Source organism: Cervus canadensis, chromosome 17, assembly GCF_019320065.1.
Source record: "Cervus canadensis isolate Bull #8, Minnesota chromosome 17, ASM1932006v1, whole genome shotgun sequence".
Lineage (NCBI taxonomy): Eukaryota > Metazoa > Chordata > Mammalia > Artiodactyla > Cervidae > Cervus > Cervus canadensis.
The window spans coordinates 41,711,333-41,725,487 of NC_057402.1; positions in this window are offsets into that span (position 1 = coordinate 41,711,333).

The following is a 14,155-nucleotide window of genomic DNA, read 5'->3' on the forward strand; positions in this document are numbered from 1 at the left end:
CAAATGGGGTTGTTGAATCTCTCCCTGCTACTCCAAAGGGTTGAGCAGAGAGGAGAGATGCTCACCAGATGCCTGAGGGTAATATATTGCTGATGATGGTAGACAGGGATATGGGAATCAGAGAATATCACGTTAATCGTTTTCTTCTATTTTTCCCAAATGTTTTACAAAAGCATTAATCAAGAATCACATTTGGTGGAAAAACAAATGTTGGTGGTGAGTAATGAATGCCAGCTTCCGTCACATTTGTCCTTTTCTGGGAGTTTCCAAAGTGCTGGACTTGCTGGTTTAATGGTTTACTGCCACCAAGGGAGATTTTTGTAAACTGCAGCATCTACGGGCAGCTTTACCGACACTGGGGAGCTGAGGCACTTTGAAGAGGGCACAAAACAGGGTAGCTCAACATCTTCTGCTGGGATGAACGTTTGTTGAATTCATTTTATTTGTTTGCTTATTTATAAATTATTTAATTAGTTTATTTTAAAGTTTTTTTCTTTTGACGTGGACCATTTTTAGTCTTTATTGAATTTGTTACAATACTGCTTCGACGCTATGCTTTGGTTTTTTGGACACAAGGGGTATGGGATCTTTGCTCCCTGACAGGGGATTGAGTCCAAACCCTCTTTTTTGGAAGGGGAAGTCTTAACCACTGGACCACCAGTGTGTGCATGCTCAGTTGCTCAGTTGTGTCTGACTCCTTGTGACCCCACGGACTGTCGCCCACCAGGCTCCTCTGTCCATGGGATTTCCCAGGCAAGAATTTGGGAGTGGGTTGCCATGCCCTCCTCCAGGGGACCTTTCCTGACCCAGGGATCAAACCTCAGTCTCCTGTGTCTCCTGCATTACAGGTGGATTCTTTATCCACTGAGCCACCTGGGAAGCCACAAACCACCAGGGAAGTCCCTTATTTATTTAGCTGTCCCAGGTGTTAGTTGTAGTCCTCGGGATCTTCCATCTTCCTTGTAGCATGCATGAAGGATTTTTAACTGTGGTGTGCGAGATCTTTTCAGTTTCAGTTAGTTGTGACATGTGGGATCTAGTTTCTTGGCCAGGGGTTGATCCCGGGCCTCCTGCATTGGGAGTCTTAACCGTGGGACCACCACCGAAATCCGGATTGAATTCATTCTAATCCTCTTCTCCTACTGGGTGCCGAGCACTATATGAGGCTTTGGAGATATGGAAGTGAGCAGGACAGCCGCTGTCCTTAAGAGGACCATCTGTTGAGAAATACCCACAGCTGTTTCATGCAAAGTGGCCCCAGCCACAGATATGAGCTTGGGGGTAGGAAAGCCTCATCAGGCCGGGGCCCAGAGAAGGCTTCCTGGAGGGGTCAGGCCTGAGCTAAATTTGGAAGGAACGTTAGTTAAGGACTTGGGCATCAAAAACAAAGTTGCTGCAAAGCCAAAGGCAAGGAGGCCAGAGACAGCCTGCAGGAGCAGTCAAGTGGAGGCCAGTGGGTGAGGGAAGCAACAGCGGGCAATGAAGCTGGAGTGACGGGTGTGCTGGGCCTTAAGGCAGCGCTTGAAGGCCATGTGCCAAAGCATGGTCTCTGCCAGGGGGGAACCATAAAGGGTTTTAAGAAGAGAAGCGTCAATCAGATTTGCATGTTTATCTTTTCTAAATTAATTGATTTTTATTATTTGTTTGGCTGTGATGCTTCTTCGTTGCTGAGCATGGGCTTTCTCAAATTATGATGACCGGTGGCTTCTCTTGTTGTGGAGCATGGGCTCTAGGGCGTGCGGGCTTCAATAGTTGCAGCTTGAGGGCTCTAGAGCACAGGCTCAGTAGTTGTGGCATATGGGCTTAGTTGCTCTGTGTCATGTGGGATCTTCCCAGACCAGGCACTGAACCTGCGTCCCCTGTGTTGGCAGGAGGATTCTTAACCACTGGACTACCAGGGAAGCCCCGGATTTGCACTTTTAAACAGATGTTTTGTGAGCCACAGTGTGGAAGACCAGCTAGAGGGCAGGAGCCTGGGCGGAGAGGTGCTGAGAGGCTGCAGAGGCGCCGGGACAGCGGTGACCACTTCTCCTTTCCTTCTGGGTCCCCACCGTCTATCTGCCCGGGTCATGGCCTCCTGGCGGGGAGCAGGGTCACTCAATGTTTGCTGACTCAGCAGGAAGTTGTATCAGCAGACCGTAGTGTCCTGGGTGGTGAATGTGCATGAGTGTGCGTGTGCGTATCTGTTTAGAGTTTCCACCAACCTTGACAGTGACAGGAAACCCAGACATGCTTGAATTATGCTGCACATCCATCAAGTGTGAGTCATTTGCATTTTGAATGGCAGAGGCCCTCACTGAAGTCTGCCAGCAGAGGAAAAATGGCTCTTGTCACGGAGCCGACTTCATCACGGTCAAATTCAGCACTTGTAGGCATCACAGGTATGAGAGAGCAGGACATGTTAAGTAGGGAGGGGCACATAAGGGCAGGAGGCAGATTTCCCAGGTGCACGGAGAGTGTTGCCCGCATGTGTCATCTCCACGCATCTGCACAGCAGCCTTGGGTGGTGGTTGTTGTTGAGTCAATAACCTTGTGTCCAACCCTTTGTGACCCCATGAACTGTAGCCCACCAGGCTCCTCTGTCCATAGAATTCTCCAGGCAAGAATACTGGAGTGGGTTGCCATTTCCTCCTCCAGGGGATCTTCTTAATTCCAGGATGGAACCTGTGTCTCTTGCATCTCCTGCATTGGCAGACAGGTTCTTTACCATGGAACCATTAGGGAAGTTCCATGTTACTGCCTTTTATATTAATACCAGAAAACACCAGAGGATGAGAATGTGGAGTAGTGAACACCCTAAAGGCTCAAATTCAGAGTTCCTGACTGTCTACGGCTCTGTCCCTCCTCCTTGGTGTGTTGCGAGGCAACTCTGAGAACAGACCATATTGTAACATGACTGCTTTTTTTAAAAATTTTTTTTTTGGTGCGGACCATTTTTATAGTCTTTATTGAATTCACTATACATTGTTTCTGTTTTTTGGCCAGGACTAGGGATCAAATCTGCACCTCCTTCATTGGAAGAACTCCTAACCACTGGACCACCAGGGCAGTCCCAACACGGCTGCTTTTTGAGAACCACGGCACTTCCGATTGAATGAGACTCTAGTTCCCTTGGGAGGTGTGGTAGGCTGAACAATGCCTCCCAAAGAGGTCCACATCCTTATGCCTGCATCCTGGAACTATGTCACTTTATACGGGTAAAAGAGACCTTACGGATGTGATGAAATTAAGGATTTTGAGATGGGAAATGACCCTGGATTATCTGGGTGGACCAAGGGAATCACAAACCCTATAAAAGGGAGGCAGGAGGATTGGAATTGGTAGTTGAAGATGTTTGATTGTGAAAAGAAAAGATTGGAGTTATCGGAGGGAGGGGTCTTGAGAGAAGGAGTGCAGGCAGCCCAAGGAAGCTGGAAAAGGAAAGGAGAGGAATTTCTCCCGGAACCGCCCGAAGAGAGCCAGTTGCAGACACCTTAGTTTTACAGCACAGTGAGACTGGGTTTGGATTTTTGACCTCCAGGACTCTCAGAGAGTAATAAATCAAACAAGTACGGCCACACTGCGTAGCAGCTACAATACGTACCTGGGAATTCAGAGAAAATCCAGAGTCTTTCAGAGGTTGATCTAGTGATGAATATGAGTGAGGGGCTGGGTGAGAGGATCGCAGGTTGGCCTGGAGGGGTGACCATTCTGATGGTATGATTTATCTAGTCAACATGGATTGAGTGGCAAGTCTAGTGTTGCTGAATACGGTGACAAGAACGCTCCTCTTTTCTCTTCCCAGCAAAGGAGCCATAGGGATCAGCAAGCTCCCGCTCATAGCTGGGTTGGCTTTAGAAGGGAGGCAGTCTAGTAAAAGGGGTGGGGGGTGGGGGTGGAAGGCAGTGGTTCTCTGCTTCACCCTGCTCCAGCCCCCTGCCGCATGCACACACACACACATCCTTGGATGAGGATACACCTTTCTATCAACCACCTGGCTGAGGATGCTGTGCTGTTTGGACTTGGCCCCCTTCTTGGACCACCCTCCTCCCTGCGCCTGTGCTGTAAATCTGGTTGTGAGGCACAGAGGGAGAAGCAGGTGTCTAAGTCCAGCCTTGCTTTCCCTACTTCCCAGATGGGACCTCACACACCCTGGACAGGTCTGTGGGGACTCCTGGGGAACACCTGTGTCGCTCTGGCTTGGTGGTCAAACACCGAGACAGATTTCCTCAAAGGCTGTACGTCTGAGGGGGTATCTAGCAGTCTGTTCAGTAATGGGGCTGCTTGAAAGAGAGAGACACTCCCACAGTCGGTTTAGGACATCCTGCCTCTTTTCCCTGGGCTCCCCTGGTGGCTGATACAGTAAAAGATCTGCCTGCAATGCAAGAGACTCAGGTTCGATCCCTGGGTCAGGAAGATCCCCTGGAGAAGGGAATGGCAACCCACTCCAGTATTCTTGCTTGGAGAATCCCACGGACAGAAGAGCCTGCCGGGCTATAGTCCATGGGGTTGCAAATAGTGGGACACGACTGAGCAACTAACACAGCACATCTCTTTTCCCTAAAGACACACTTTGAGCTTAGCATCTCCCTTCTAGGAAATCCCAGAAAACTGGTGTTCCTTTTTCTTTTTCTAATTTCATTTATTTTTGGCTGTGCTGGATCTTCGTTGCTGTGTGGGCTTTTCTCTAGTTGCAGTGCTTGAGTTTCTCTTTGCAGTGGCTACTCTTGTTGTGGAGTATGGGCTCTAGGGCTCTGGGTTTAAGTAGTTGCAGCACATGGACTTGGTAGTTGCAGCTTCTGGGCTTCAGAGCACAGGCTCAGTAGTTGTGGCACATGGACCTAGTTGCTCTGATGCATGTGGGATCTTCCTGGACCAGAGCTTTAACTCAGATCTCCTGCATTAGCAGGTGGATTCTTTACCACCAAATTCCTTAATTCCCCATCCACACTTTCCTTGTACTTGACGGCTAGATGCACACAAAGCCACACAGCCCTGCATCTGAAACAAACAGACAAATTTTAAGTTCTTTGCTTCTGTCAAGGCTACGCCCACATTCAGTCAGGCTGCTCCAACCTTTTCATGGAGATGATTTCTGTGGCTGCCTAACAGTCCCCCATGTTCAAGTTTCCCCTGCTGTCATGGAGGCACGGCAACAAGATATAGCCATACCTCTCTTGTGTGTCAATACAACTTTATTTTTCTGTGACTGGACTCAGGTTAGTTCTGTAGATGGTAGGAAACTTGTTCTTTCACTCAACTCTGCTTTAAAAGTTAGTACCTTTGAAGCCAGAAAGATAAAGAACATTACAGCATACTAACACATATATATGGAATTTAGAAAGATGGTAATGATAACCCTATATGCAAAACAGAAAAAGACACACAGAGGTACAGAACAGACTTTTGAACTCTGTGGGAGAAGGTGAGGGTGGGATGTTTCAAAAGAACAGCATGTATACTATCTATGGTGAAACAGATCACCAGCCCAGGTGGGATGCATGAGACAAGTGCTCGGGCCTGGTGCACTGGGAAGACCCAGAGGAATCGGGTGGAGAGGGAGGTGGGAGGGGGGATCAGGATGGGGAATACATGTAACTCCATGGCTGATTCATGTCAATGTATGACAAAACCCACTGAAATGTGAAGTAATTAGCCTCCAACTAATAAAAAATAAATAAATAAAACGTCAAAAAAAAAAAAAAGTTAGTACCTTTGGAATCAAATCTGAGACTCTCCTTTCGCTTTTGCTCTACTTTTCAGCTCCCTGAAGGTGGTCTAATTTCTAGGGGATTAAGAGAAGTCTTGATCCCTAGACATTGGCAAGGGCTGCTTCTCTTGTTGGTGACATCCTCTGACCTTGCCACCTTCTGTTGTGTTGGCAAACCCGGGATTGGACACTGGGGGTTAGTATTGACCCGGGATCAGAATCTGTGTGTTGTATTAATTCAGGATCAGACACTGGGTGCTGATATTGACCAGGATGGACTTCTCTGGTGGCTCAGTGGTAAAGAATCCACCTGCAATGCAGGAGCCTTAGGAGATGTAGATTCAGTCCCTGTCTGGAAGATCCCCTGGAGGAGGAAAAGGCAACCCATTCCAGTATTGTTGCCTGGGAAATCCCATAGACAGAGGAGCCTGGTGGGCTACAGTCCATGGGGTTGCAAAGAGTTGGACACAACAGAAGTGACTAGCATTTTCTCGTTCATGTTTTAGATGGAGTAAGTGGCTCCCAAACTTGTAGTAAAAGGACAGATTAAAATAAGACAAACAAGTTGGATTAAGGCTGTATAAATAGGAATCCCTCTAAATATGAAACTCAAAGAAGTGACCAGAACAGGTTTATCCCTCTCAGATAAAAGATACATGTATACCTATGGCTGATTCATGTTGATGTATTGCAGAAACCATCACAACATTGCAAAGTAATTATTCTCCAATTAAAAATAAAATGAAGTTATAACAAAGAAACAATACATTTGTGAAGAATTAACAGAAAAATAACTGGGGCTCAGTATAGCAAGATGATAAAAAAGTAACAAGACATTTTTCTACAGCCTTTCAGCCCTTAACTCCCTGTCTCTGGTGATAAGGTTGCCTTCTACCCTCCTGGTTGTTGTTGTTTAGTGGCTAGGTCATGTCCGACTCTTTCGAGACCTCATAGACTGTAGCCCGCCAGGCTCCTCTGTCCAGGGGATTTCCCAGACAGGAATGGGAGGGCAGTTTCATGGGAGATTTATCTTCTGCTTTCGAGGGGGCAAAAGAGGGTCAGATTGTGCATCCTGCACTGGCTGTTTCTCAAATATCTTTAATTAAAAATAATCACTACGCCAAAATGCCATATTTGGGGGTGACATATTCTGAACCCTTGCAGGCAAAACGATCATCATTAGGTCATCATGAGTCTTCTGTACCCAAAGGGAAGTGAAAGCTCCCCTCAGCTCTCCAATCTTGGCTTTGTGTTTTTGTGTCTAGATCCTAGGATGCCTAGAAAATGCTTTCAAACTTTTGATACAGGCCGAATCTTGCAAAGTCTCTTCAGTATTTTCTCTGCGTCTGTATATAATCTCTCTTTTTAAAGGTGCTTTCTGGGAGTTTCCTGTTGTTCCAATGGTTAAGAATCCACCTTGCAAAGCAGGAGATCCCTGGTTGCAGATCGAAGACCCCCCGTGCCACAGAGCATCTAAGCCCACTGAAACTACTGGGCCCACACACTGCAACTGGAAGACTCCACATGACGCAGCTAGGACACAACATGGCCAAATAAATAAATACTTTTTAAAAAGGTGCTTTCTATTCCCAAGATGGGGGCTCTTCCTGCTCCCTGAGTGGAGGCTGGTCAGGGCAGAAGAGGACAAAGGGAATGAAATATTCATAGTTTAATATTAAATCATTACTTATTACACAAATACAACTGAAATGAAGAATTCTGTGGGTTTATCTTTTCCTTCTGTTGAGTAAATTTGATGTAATAAACTCCCAGGTTCTGAGAGAATGGATCAGAAGGTTTGCACATGGCTCTGTGTGGCCAAGGGTCTATAACTGAATGACAGAAACTCGCAACTGTCTTTTCTAGCCTCATGAGACCAACGCTGTATTCCCGAGATCAATAATGACCACTTAGTGGAGGAAGGAAAGCACACATAGGTCCCATCTTTTATCCTAAGACTGTCGTCTAAGGACGGCACGTCCAGCCGGCACGAGCGCAGCCTGGGTGAGTACTTCATTTACAATCCTTAGATGACCTTGAACATGTGCTTGTACAATAAAAAGTGTCCATCAGGGCCTCCCATCTCCCTGCCCCCTGGCTCTCTGCGTGCTCCTGGGACCTCTGAACCTCACAACCTCACCTGCTGGCTCTGCCCAAAATCATCCAGTCAACTAGCTGCTTGTTTCACTCACTGAGTTTTTCTGAAAGCTGGGTGTCACCTTGTGACTGAGGTCTGGGGACCTTTTTTTTCCTGGAATCTGTGCCCTTGGGGGCTAGTCTTCACAGAAGGGGCACCTGGATCCTGCCTTAGCTTTACCGCTGGCCTTGCTCCAGCCGGGTCCCCAGTGACTCCTAAGCTCCAAGGTCAATGGACACTTTCCAGGCCGGATATTACTTGACAGCTGTGTCATTTGACACTGCTGATGGTACTTCCTTAATACATGTTTGTTAAAAAAAAATTATGGTTCCCTTTTGGCTTTCTTGAAGGTTGGACACTAGTTCATATCAGCATAACTGGAAAAACATTTTGTAATTTAGAAATATACTGTACTTAAAGCCTCATTAAAAAATTATTTTGAAATAATGATAGCTTCATAGGAGACTGTGGAGAAATGTACAGGGAAGTCGCAACCATCCTTTTCCTGCCTTCTCTGCCCCTTTGTTTTCCTCTTTCATAGCTTGTATGTGCATTTCAGTCACTTCAGTCATATTCGACTCTTTGTGGCCTCATGGACCGTAGCCCACCAGCCTCCTCTGTCCATGGAATTCTCCAGGCAAGAACACTGAAGTGGGTTCCCATGCCCTCCTCCAGGGGATCTTCCTGACCCAGGGATCGAACCCAGGTCTCCTGTGTCTCCTGAATTGGCAGGTGGATTCTTTACTGTTGAGCCACCAGGGAAGCCCCTTTCATAGCTTAGATGACTTCAAACCCATGAAATTGACATTGGTGCTATACACAGAGATTATTCAGATGTTACCAGTTTTATATTCACTTGTATGTGTGTGCATGTGTGTGTAGCTTTATGCAAGACATGTGTGTGTGTAGAGCCTTGCAGAACCACCACCACAGTGCAGATATTGTAACATCTCCATAAGACCCTCTCATGTTACCTTCTCTACCCACACCCATCTGTCCCTCCTTAACCCCTGGCAACCACTAATCCCCTCTCTGTCTCTGTAATGATGTTATTTCACGATGACTTTCACATTAATGGAATCAAGTAGCATGTATCCTTTTGAGAATGGCTTTTCTCAAGGCTCACCCAAGCTATTACATGAATCAATAGTCTGTTATTTTTTTAAAATATCTTTTTATTGCGGTAAAAGTCACATAATGTAAAACATAATATTTTAACCATATATAACTGCACAGCTCAGTAGCACTAAGTACATTCCACTCTTGTGCAACTCTTACCGTCATCCATCTTCTTAATTTTCCACCTTCCTGAACTGAAACTGTCCCCATTAAACCCTAACTCCCCTTCCCCCCACCTTCCCCTGGTCCCTGGCATCTACCAATGTATTTTTGAATTTGACTATTCTAGGTACCTAATATAAGTGGAATCAAGTAGTATTTGTCTGTATCTACTGAACTGTGGTGTTGGAGAAGACTCTTGAGAGTCCCTTGGATTGCAAGGAGATCCAACCAGTCCATCCTAAAGGAGATCAGTCCTGGGTGTTCATTGGAAGGACTGATGCTGAAGCTGAAACTCCAATACTTTGGCCACCTCATGCGAAGAGTTGACTCATTGGAAAAGACCCTGATGCTGGGAGGGATTGGAGGCAGGAGGAGAAGGGGATGACAGAGGATGAGATGGCTGGATGGCATCACCTACTTGATGGACATGAGTTTGAGAAAACTCTGGGAGCTGGTGATGGACAGGGAGACCTGGCGTGTTGTGATTCCTGGGGTCGCGAAGAGTTGGACACGACTGAGCGACTGAACTGAACTGCATATAGGGTCACAAAAGACAGACATGACTAAAGCAATTTAGCATGTACTGCATATTGAAATATATTTTAAAGATTAACTTTAAGTTAACTTTAGCTTCTTTTCTCCCCTGTGCTACAAGCTGTTTTGAGCATTCATTGACAATTTTTAAAAATATTTACAATTTCTTGAGTGAAGAATAAGTCTCCCTTTTCCTAAGATAAATCCCCAAGAGGGCTATTACTGATTTGTATGGTAAATCCACTTCTTTAGTTTTGAAAGGGGTTGCCAAACTACTTTTCAGAGTGGCTGTACTGTTTTGCATCCTCACCAGCAATGTCTGAGCCATATATCTTCTCCACATCCTCACCAGTGTCTGGTGTTGTCACTATTTTTCATTTCAGCCATTCTGATGGATGGGAGGGATGTCTCACTGTAGTTTTACTTTAGCTAATTCCCCAATATGTAAAGGCCTCATATTGTTGATAGGAAAGGCTTCCCTTATAACTCTAAAATAATCTGAATCAAATAAATTTTCTGTTGCAACAACCACAATGCCTAAAGTAGTGTGGGAAGCATTTTTGATATACATTCTAATGTCTTTTCTCTCTTAGTAATTTGGATAGGTTCTTCCTTCTTTTTAAATTTTGGCCACACTGGGTCCTTGCTGCGGCACGTGGGCTTCTCTTGTTGCAGAGCACAGGCTCTACAGAGTAAGGGCTTGGTAGCCCCGTGGCATGTGAGATCTTAGTTCCCTGGCCAGGGATTGAACTCATATCTTCTGCATTGGAAGGTGGGTTCTTAACCACTGGACCACCAGGGAGGTCCCTGGATATGTTCCTTCCGTAGGCCTTTCTGTGATTACAAACTCAAGGAATGGGAGCGTGGCTCACACCTAGGACAATGCAGTCCATTGTGTAGGAAGAAGAATGTGAAGTAGAAGAAGTTCTCACCAAGTAGGACAAGGAAGCTGAGGTGCTTCTGGCAGATGGGAGAGGGAAATTTAGAAATAATTAATTCATTTATCAAACATCATGTATCCACTGTGTGACAGGTAATGTTCCCAGCTGTAGGAGAGATCAGTGAACTAACAGAGATCCCCAGTCTCATGGAGCTGAGAATGTTTCCCTCCTCCAAAATTAGAAAAATGAAACAAAAAACAAAGGTGAAATAACCCCCTTGAAGCAACACATATGAAGAGAAAGTACCCAAGAATAAGATAAAACTTAAAATGATAAAATATCAGGGCTTCCCAGGTGGCTCAGTGGTAAAGAATTCACCTGCCAATGCAGGAGACATGTGTTCCATCCCTGATCTGGGAAGATCCCACATGCTGTGGGCCAACAACTACTGAGCCTGTGCTCTAGAGCCCAGGAACCACAACTACTGAGCCCACACGCCCTAGAGCCTGTGCTCTGCAACAAGAGAAGCTACTGCAGTGAGAAGCCCACACAGAATACAGAGAGTAGCCCCCACTCAGTTGGAAATAAATAAATTTTAAAAATTAACAATAACATCTTGGTTTAAAATATCTTAAAAAAATGATAAAATGTCTAGTAGAAAAACATAGAGGTAACCATGGGGATCCTGAGTTAGAGATTTCTTAGCTAGGAACACCAAAAGCACGTCCACAAAAACAAAGGTTAATAACTGGGACTTGGGTAAAATAAAAAAGTTTGCTTTTTGAAAGGCTGTTAAGAGAATGAAGTGGCATGTTAATACGAAGGAATGTTATTTGGCAATAAAAGGGATTAAAGTACTGATACACGCTACAACATGGATGAACTTTGAAACCCTTACGGCTAAATGACAGAAGCCAGACACGAAAGGCCGCATTCAGTAGGATTCCATTTATATGAAATGTACAGAACAAGCAAATCCATCCAGACAGAAAGGAGATTAGTGGCTGCAGGGGTTGAAGGGAGGAGGGGAAGAGGAGGGGTATGGGGTTTCCTTATGGGGTGATGAAATGTTCTGGAATTAGTCACGGCGGTTGCACAACCTTGTTTATAGGCTGAAACCACCGAATTGTACAATGGAACATGCTATGTGAATTTTATCTTCACTTGAAAAATGCAACACGTGTCATTGGAAGAATTTCAATAAATGTAACCACCATCCTCTTTCCAGAATAATCCTCCTCCTAAAACACACTCCCTCCTGTATTTTTTAATTTATTTATGAACAGAAAAAGAGGGAAGATCGCATTGGCTGGTGTACCCATTCCAAAAAGGCAGTATTCTCTAGCTCCATGCTTCTTGCCCAGTTGCTTTTGCCTTTGACCCATGCCTGGAATGGGTATTGGTCTTGCTATCTTGGGTCCTCTTGCTATCTTAGGTCAGCATGGACACCTCCTGTGTTGCTCCGGAATACCTCCATCTTTATCTTGTTTGAGTTGGAAATACCATTTTCCACCCTTTGTTCACCCCATGAGAGAAGCACCTTTGCAGACATCACTGATGCTGAGAAATGCAAACACAGCAGCTGGAGACTGTGTGTATTGGAACTGGAGCTGAACCTCGTCCACACGTACATCACACTCTACCCCACCATGCTGATCTCATCTCCACAGACGCTCTGAGCCTCAGACTCAGCATGGTAGCTGTGACCTAGCTTTCCCCAAACACCCTCTATTATTGATAAAGGACCATTGACACCAAGGACTGTAGCTTACCAGGCTACTCTGTCCATGGGATTCTCTAGGCAGGAATACTGGAGTGGGTAGCCATTCCTTTCTCCAGGGGATATTCCCTGCCCAGGGATCAAAGCCAGGCCTCCTGCAGTGCAGCGGATTCTTTACTGTCTGAGCTACCAGGAAAGCCCAGATAAAGGACAAAAGACATTATCTCTGAAATCTGAGTGGATTCCCCTCTTTCTAAGCTCAATCAGACTCACCATCTGACTGTTATTCCCCAAACTGTGCTCCTCTCTTCTTGCGGTCTTCAGATCCCAACACAAATCAGAAAGGCCCATATGGAAGCAAAAAATATACATAATGTAAATAAATAGAGCAACAGTCTGTGATTTACAGATCCACACACAGACTGAGTCTCTGAACAACACTTCCAGGTCCAGCCCCTGCCTATCCCAGGCGTTCCTGTGTGGGGTCCCTCCTGGAAGATCCCAGGAGTGAGCATTTCATCAGACTCAGAGAGGCTGGGTCAGGCAGCAGGCAGTAAAGGTACTGGAGATGAGACACTGTCCAGTAGATAAACATGCAGACATCCAGCCCCTCCTTTGAACTTCTTCCTACTCAACATTAGCCACTGATCCATAACCATCTAGGAGTCTCCAGGGTCCACTGGAAATTTCTCTGGGATTTGTTCCACCCTTTTGCGTGAATGATAACCCCCTCTAAAAGTCAAAGTTGTAATTGCAAGTTTAGGTCAACCCCCTGTAGTCTCTGTGTTTTTGTGAGTACATCACCATTATTTCCAGGCCAAGGAGGTGAATACAGATGGAGAGTATGGTACCCCAGTGGGCAAATTTATCATGGCCCTTGGATGCATTTTCTGATATTCAATCCATCTAAAAACATGCTTGATCACTTTTCCAGACATTGTGTTGGAAGGTAGAGATACAAAGATGAATATTCCTGTACTGCATCCTAGGTATCTATCCATTCTAGGGTATTTCTGGAGCATAATCTTGGCCTCCTAAGAAAAAAGGTTTCAGAAAGATAAGAATGCAACGCTTCTAATGCAAAACAAAACAAGGAAAAAAAGAACAAAAATCCCTAACCTTTGTCAGTGAACCTATTTGTTAGTCTCAAACCACGTAGATTCAGGGACTTCTCTGGTGATCTGATGGTTAAGACTCTGTGCCCCCATTGCAGGGGTCCCAGGTTCGATTTCTGGTTGGGGGACTAAGATCCTGAATACTCCGTGGGATGGCCAAAACAAATAAATAAAGAGATGCTATTTTTAAAGAAAATCAAAACATGTAGATTCACATTTTTTAGAACAGCTGGTCTTTCTCTCTGTGTTACATTTTTTTTCTGCCACACTGCCTTCTTTGATGCAGATTGCTGGGCAAGAAGAGACAGTTCCGGTTTTAGGGATTTGTGCCATTTGCTCCTATCCTGTCAGGGGTCTCCCCTGCCCTGTTTCTTTAACCTCGCCATAATTTCTGCCTCCTTTTGTCCCAACAAATTACAGAGCTGGGGGGACTTCCCTGGTGGTCCAGTGGTTGAGAATCCACCTTCCCGTGCAGGGGATGCAGGTTCCAACTCTGGTCAGGGAGGTAAGATCCCACGTACCATGAGGCAACTAAGCCTGTGCTCTGCAATAATAGAAGCCTGCGTGCCACAACTAAAGACTGGACACGGTAACAAAGATCCCGGGCAACCAGAAGAAAAATAATAAATAAGTAGTAAATTTTAAAAATAATAAATAACAAATTATTTTATAAATTACAAAAAAAAAAATTAGAGCTAGGAGCTGCCTCTCCAGAAATGGTCTCCCCTTCCATCTTTCATTTCTCAACGAGTCCACTCTGTTCCTAGAGAGAGTGAAGTTGGTTCTCAGCATCCTGAG